The 7,627-nt window shown below is 45.9% G+C and overlaps 1 long non-coding RNA gene across 3 annotated transcripts; it reads left to right on the forward strand.

Moving 5' to 3' along the window:
• Positions 1–349: 349 nt before the first annotated feature.
• Positions 350–6,195, forward strand: LOC139705238 (uncharacterized). Of its 3 annotated transcripts, none has more exons than XR_011707142.1 (3): positions 350–882; positions 4,637–4,775; positions 5,028–6,195. It is a non-coding gene; the product is annotated as an uncharacterized lncRNA (long non-coding RNA). The 3 variants fall into 3 exon arrangements; XR_011707141.1 differs by having other exon boundaries at positions 5,361–6,195; XR_011707140.1 differs by having other exon boundaries at positions 5,435–6,195.
• The last annotated feature ends 1,432 nt before the right edge of the window (positions 6,196–7,627 follow it).

Genomic DNA, 7,627 nt, shown 5'->3' on the forward strand with positions numbered 1-7,627 from the left:
AGCCTGGCTGCAGCCAAATAAAACTGTTTCCTGCTATCTTTGGTGCCTGGCCTCATTTGTCCCTACAACATTTTTGGCGATCCAGATGGGACAGAAGAGGTAAGGAAGGCTATTCTGCCTCTCTTGTCTCTGGGGACTGACTTCCCTGGGGCGATGGAGGACAGCAGTCCCCTTGGCTCCTCTAGACCACTTTTGGCCTGAAGGATGATCAACTCACCCAGCGCCTTGGGGCTTCCACCCCGAGCACAAGGAACCCACAGGCAACAGGAACCAGAATTAGGGCTTTGGAGCACTGCCCAGCTGAAAGGTAGGACCCAGGTCCATTTGGTTTTGCAACCCACCTGACTTCCCCTTTGTTGGGTGCAGAGCAGGCTGAACTGTGTTGTCTGCAGGGCAGGCTGAACAGATGTTGGCTGCAAGATAGCCCTTGCACTCAAACCCCCCTCTATCTGGTCCTTTATCACCTGTTTGCCTCAGTCTGAACATTCAACCCCGCTCAAGGCTGAACACTTAACCCCCCCTTGAGCCAACAAGGCAGCTTGCAGACCCAGAGGCCCCATTAGATTTGGGCTATAAAAACTCCCTCCTGCCAGGCCCCCCTCTCTTTTGCTATCTCTCTTGCTTTCTCTGTCTCTCTCCTGCGTGTGCTCCCCCCCTCTCTCTTTCTTTCCTTCTTTCTTTTCTCCTCTGTTGCACTGCTGCAATAAAGATCTTTTGGTTGCTCTGAGTGTTGTGGTCACTTTCCTTTCATTTGGTGCCGAAACCCGGGAGAGGGTTAAAACCCACTTTTGGGTCCCTCTTCCTTCGGAAGTGCCACTCACAGGACGGCCTGAACCCATTTTCTTGATCGCCAGAAATCCATGCACCACCGACCTTCAATTGGTGAGTTTCCCCTTCCTGGAGTTCTAAACCCAATGGTGGTGTCAGGAGGATTTGACCGTTGATTGTCCAGCAAACCTCTTTGCCCACCTGCAGGGAGGAAAACACCCCATCACAGCCTTCAAGGCCACGGTGGCCCTCAGGGACTCCTTCCTAGGGCAGAATAGACTCCTGGGTTCAAAATTATTCCCTTCCCTTCCCAGCTGGTAGTTTACCAGCATAGGCTTTGTAGGTCTCCCTCCAAGGAAACTCTGGGAACACATAACAGATAACTGAACATCACAGTCCACCCAGATCTTCACCGCCTCGGTGGCTCTCCTAAAATCCTAGTCCTCACACCTTCAAGACTCAGCCGTCAGAGAGACCCTTACCCTCCCCTTCCTCTCTCTTCCCCTCTCTCTTTACCCTCTTTCTGGCCCTGGGAGTATCCGGCCTCTCCAGGAGGGGTCCCGAAAAGCCTTGGCCAAGGTCTCCCACAGCTCGGGCTCTGGCTCCCTCCAGGACGAGAGCTTCGACTGTCAGGATTTGGTGACGACCAATCTCTGCATCTCGAACCTGCCACTAAGGCACTCCTGATTTTTGGCTCTAGTGGGGATGCCTCTTTTGCCAATAAATCAGTTTCCCCTACAATGCCTCTTGGATAACCTCAAAACCCTCTCCTTGATACCAGACATAAAACCCCCCAAAATTGATCAAATATAGCACCCAGGCCTGACCCACTTATCCCTTAGACAACCAAAGCAGATGGCCTCCATTTTGGGTCCCTGGATCCCTCCATTCTAAGGGATCTCTACAATTACTGTGAGAATTTGAAAAAATGGGTAAAAAGCTGCTATATCAAAGCTGAGGAGAGCCCTTGGACCCTATCAGAGATCTGGTGAAAATGGCCTTTAAAGTTGCTTTGTCATCACTGAAAACAACTTACTAAGAATTGTCCCTTACAGGGTTTTTGGGATATTCACTCCCATCCTCCCCTCTGCTCTACCTGTTCTACTGCTCAAGTTTTCCTTGCTAGGGAAAATCCCAAACCCCTTTCCCATTATTCTTTTACATCTCTCCTTCCTCATTCTCTGAGCTGCTCTCAGCCCCGCCTTCCCGTCTTCCCCCTCCCTACCAGGCCCACAGAAAAGTCTTAACTGACCTTCTCCAGAAATCTTCACCACGGCTGATTTTAGGACTTTCAGCAAAAGAATCTCTACAAAAAGTTTAATGTAGATAAACTTCCTATTTTCCTGTTGCCCTGTTTTACTTGGCCACTGGCTGGAAAAATCAGCACTCAAAAAGCTAGACACCCCCTTACTAGTTTTTCACAAAATATGTGAACAAGACCTCTGGCTTTGAGCTGGGGCTCCACAGAGAAGGTTACATTTCTAAGATAAGGAAGTTAACAACTGGGCTCCATGATAACAGCTGGCAGGGGTGGGGAGGGTGGGGGGAAGAGGAGAGAAAGGGAAGAAAAAACTCTCCCCTTCCCAAGTGTCCTTGAATGGTTAACTTGCCCAGAACAGAGAAAAACAAACAAACAAACAAACAAAAAACTGCTTTTTATGAACTTCTGCAGACTGAACTTCTGAGCTCCTTCCCTTACATGTTGGGTAAAAATTCTGAAACAACTAAACTTGGGGTTCAGGGATTAATTGATTACAACAGAAGCTGTGCCTTCTGAATCTGGCTGCAACCAAATTAAACTATTTCCCTATCTTCATTGCTATCTTAGGTGCCTTGCCTTGTCCGTCCCTACAACAGTATAATTCTATATACCTAAACATTGTTCATGTTTTCATGAAATGGTCAACAGATGTGATTAATTGTGTGTTGCAAATAACAAAATATCTCTTATTAAAATGGAATAATTTGCCTAAATTCAGAAATTTACAAGGATTGTTTCAAAGTGTGAATAAAGAAGGAGTTAACAGATAGGAAAGGTGAAATTAGAAGGTTCTAAGTATGGATTTAATAGAAGGAAAATATGTTTCTAGATAAGAGAGTCTATATGATTAAGTAAATAAGAGGGTTTAAGCAAGTGATAACTTCTGTGTACGCTGGCTATATAGGTTTAAGTAAGTGCTAATGAAGGTCTGTGTATACAACTATGGTTAAACAACAACTGTTATTTTGCAATATTATAATATGTTATTTCTTTAAAAGCTAAACTTGATTAATATAAAAACATTAATAATAATTGTGGTACTATTACTCTTCTTTGTATATTAAATGCATTCATTTTTTCCAGGTATATGTCATTAAGATAGAAGCTTTAAAAAAATTATATCAAGCTGGTGTTCTCCAAAAGATTGCATGGTTATTTTAGGCTTATAAAAATAACATATTGGAGATTTATTTATATAATTTAATGTTCTATAACTGGACCTGTTATCAATAAGATTAATATAAAGTTCTATACACTGGGTACAATTTAAATGTAATATACCGTATTACCTAGTATTCATATGACATCAAGCAACAACATATATAAACTTTATAAAATGATATTTAAAAACAAAGATCAGTTCTATAGTAGAACACTTTACCTAAGATTTATAAATCTTAGCCTTACCTGAGATAAGGCTGTGCTTCCCATCTTACTACATGTCAGAATGACTCCAAAGTAGGCCAGACTTCAGCTAAAGCCCAATACTCTTAATTTAGGGTGAAACTGACTTTGCTGGATGTTTATGATCAAGACTTAAAGTTAAATTAAAATGGCCAAGAAAACCAATATTTGGCTCTGGCCCTCTGAGTCAGTCTGAATCCAGGGAACAGGGAACTTCTCTAAAGAGCTTTGCAACTCTGGGCCACATAACCTCCTGATCAGGGAGATTATTGAGACCACTGGAGAATGAAAAGCCAATCAGTGCACTTGCTGTGAATAGGAGGGTCATTGGAGACAGGAGACATCTCTGATGCTTCCAAGGGAAGCCACATGGTCAAGCAAGACCTGGACCCATCCTAGCGCAAATGGCACTAGCAGAACTAAGAAGCTGCTCTCAAGTTCCCCCACAAGCGACCCCTATGGGAACTCGGATGACTCTTAACAATAGATAGAAACAAAGTCAATTTTGACCAACTTGATCTTAAACACCTACCAAAACCAGTTAAGCCAAAACACAGTCATTCCTGGGAGTAATAAAGGACAAGAACAGCTAGAAAAGAGGAGACAGCAACTAAGCCAACAGGCTCCATGGGGAATGTTCAGTCAAGTATGGCCTTGGCTCCTCCCCCTCACAGGACCCCTATTAGTCCTCTCTATGTTTCTCCTAATAGGACCCTGTCTATTAAATTGCCTACAGAAGTTCATGCAAGATCAGATACACAAATTCACCAACAAGCTGGTCAATCAACTACTTCTTTAAGACTATCAGCCCTGATGCCCAAGATAGAGACCTATGACTCATGATCAACTCCTCTGGCTCCAGAGACTCTGTGCCCATCTAAAACCATCTCTAACCCCTTTTTCCAGTTTTCACAACACCTCTTTCACTTCCTAGGAATGAGAACTATTCTCCAGCACGTCCACTGTGCTTATTCTGTCTGCTCTACAGTATCCCCACAAGGAAGCATCAAACCTAAACTCCCCACACCTCAGATGAGGAGCCACTAGCCAGGCAAAAACTGGTAGATCAACTTTACTCATGTGCCTAGGCACAAAAAGCTTTGCTACCTATTTACTTTGGTTGATACTTTTTCAGGTTGGATAGAAGCCTCCCCTACATCCAGGGAAATTGCTAACAGTGTCACCTCCATTCTCATCCAGCAGATTATTCCCAGGTTCGAACTTCCCACCTCCATCCAGTCAGACAACAATCTGGCCTTCACTTCTCAGGTTGTTCAACTAGTCTCCAAAGGTCTCAACATCATTTGGAGGGTCCACATCTCCTATTAACCCCAATCCTTGGGTAAGGTTGAGAGGCCTAACGGCATTCTCAAGGATCATCTCACTAAACATGCTATTGAACTCAGACTGTCCTGGCCCAATCTTTTGCCATTGGCCCTCACCCAAATTTGGGCAACCCCTTGAGCCCCCTCAGGCCTTAGCCCCTTTGAGCTGTTCTATGGGCGCCTTTCTTAATCAACCAAAGCTTTCCAATCACTCCTTCTCCTCTTGTGTCCTACCTGCCTAATCTCACACTTCTATGCAAACTCCTAAGGGAACATGCAGACCGGTGCCTTCCTGTTCCATTCATCGCCTCAATCCCCGCACAATTACCAACTGAATTGGACCCTCTTCAACTGGGTGACTCAGTCTTTCTTCAGGAACTGCATTCTCAATCATTGGAACCTCAATGGATGGGACCCCATACAGTCATAGTTACTACCCCAATGGTGGCCAAGCTTTTGGGCCACTCCCCCTGGTACCATGTCTCCCACCTTAAAAAGGCACTTGTTCCAAATGTCCAGTCCTGGACTTCCACCACGCCCACCAAACTCAAAATTTCTTGCCAACCCTCTTCTTCTTTTACTAATCATTATTCTGTCTCAAGTTTTTATCTCAAACCACAGATACCTCTTCTACATCCAAGTGACATGACACCAGGATGACACCACCCACTCTCAGTTTATAGGTCAAGGAGATTGCCCTTCCACTGGATGCAATCAGTCTGTCACCCTTAACATTACTGGATTCAACCAAGCCACCTCCAATACTTCCTAGAGTCCCTGCTACAGGACCAGTGGCTGATACAAAGAATCTCCTCCATCCAGGACTGGTTTGATGCCATTGAGGACTTGTGGCTTCAAGGAACTTTTATGGACTTTACCCCTACCACAGTAGTTGTCTATAGCCACTGAGTGTTATTTCTGGCTGCCCTGGTGTTCTCAGACCTGTCCCCCGAATATTCCTCCACTCCCCCTTCTAGGTCCAACTCCGCCCACCATTAAGCAGGAAGTAGCCAGAGGACTTTATGCTGTCCCCTGTGTCACTTAGAAAAACAAAAAGGGAGGAATGTTGGGTGCAGAGCAGGCTGAACTGTGTTGTCTGCAGGGCAGGCTGAACAGATGTTGGCTGCAAGATAGCCCTTGCACTCAAACCCCCCTCTATCTGGCCCTTTATCACCTGTTTGCCTCAGTCTGAACATTCAACCCCGCTCAAAGCTGAACACTTAACTCCCCCTTGAGCCAACAAGGCAGCTTGCAGACCCAGAGGCCCCATTAGATTTGGGCTATAAAAACTCCCTCCTGCCAGGCCCCCCTCTCTTTTGCTATCTCTCTTGCTTTCTCTGTCTCTCTCCTGCGTGCGCTCCCTCTCTCTCTCTCTCTTTCCTTCTTTCTTTTCTCCTCTGTTGCACTGCTGCAATAAAGATCTTGTGGTTGCTCTGAGTGTTGTGGTCACTCTCCTTTCACCCTTCAAGGCCTAAGCTGATGGAAGAGAGGCTTGATCTACCTCTGTGGTCCCGGGTACCCTCCAAAGTGGTTGGAGCTGAAACGGACCCGGAGAATCGCCCGAGTAGTCTCTGTTCGGGGTCAGCAAGCAGATGGGAAACCGTGACTCCCTTTTTGATTGGTTTGGAATTGTTGCTATAGAAATTCTATTCTGGACATGTCTGTGTGAATGAGACGGACAAAGGGAAGGGTTCCGACCCAACCCAAGGGCTGAAGCAAGTGCAGAGCCTGATCCGGGGTTCCGTGGCACCTCATACAGTCTATGGCGGAATTTCACCAACCAATGTCTAGGTGAAATCTCCAGGGGTGTGTGTGGGGGGTTTGATAGCGACCCACAAGGCCAAGAGGGCCCTAAATCCCCACAAGGGGAATGGCTGGAGATGAATGAAGCAAGTCTTGTCCTAAGTGTGTTTTGTTCTAAGTGTGTGACACCGATGCAGGGTAGAACATGGGAGGCACACTAAGGAAACTAAGCCTTCTGAAATGTGTGTTAGAAACCTTTAGGAAGGTTTTCCTGGTAACCGTGGGGTGAAACTCACTCCACAAAGGTTGCATACTCTGTGAATTAGAATGGCCCACCCAAGATGTGGGCTGGCTACCAGAAGGATCCTTAGATGAGAGAGTCATTGCTGAGGTCCTTTTGATTGTTGGAACCTCTGAACCAATTCTCTTATATTGATTGCTGGCAAGAGATAGTACAGAAACAGCCCCCTTGGTTGAGAGCCTGTCTAGATAGACAGTCCAAGCTGATGTTAGCCAGGAGCATAACGGTCTCTAAGACCCAGCAGAAAGTAGCTAAACAGAAAACCTGACTAGGAAAGACAGGAAAGGGAACAGTTTTCCCCGTGAGCCAGAAGAGGACCCAAGACCTTATGTGCCACTCTACCCAACTTTTCCAAGACCACTGGGACAACAGACTGTCCCCTAGCCCCCTTGTCCTCAGAGGCAACAAATGATGGCCCCCCAATACTTTCTTTTTCTTTTTTTTTTTTTTTTAGAGAGAGAGAGAGAGAATTTTAATATTTATTTTTTAGTTTTTGGCGGACACAACATCTTTGTTTATATGTGGTGCTGAGGATCGAACCCGGGCCGCACGCATGCCAGGCGAGCGTGCTACCGCTTGAGCCACATCCCCAGCCACCCCCCAATACTTTCTATTCCTTCCTCTGCGATGTCCTCAGAGCCAAAGGCTTCCTAGGACCAAAGACTCTTTCACCTCCCAAGATTAAGGTGGGAGATTTGTTCCAAGACTAGAGCCACAACTCAGATGAGAACTCTCCAGATGCCCCTGCAAAGGACTAAAGGGCCTGCTCATGTTGACCAGAGGGAAACACCTGAGGGAGACAAGGCAGTTTTGTGTGCCAGCCTT

The sequence above is a fragment of the Marmota flaviventris genome, chromosome 3, assembly GCF_047511675.1.
Source record: "Marmota flaviventris isolate mMarFla1 chromosome 3, mMarFla1.hap1, whole genome shotgun sequence".
Classification (NCBI taxonomy): Eukaryota; Metazoa; Chordata; class Mammalia; order Rodentia; family Sciuridae; genus Marmota; species Marmota flaviventris.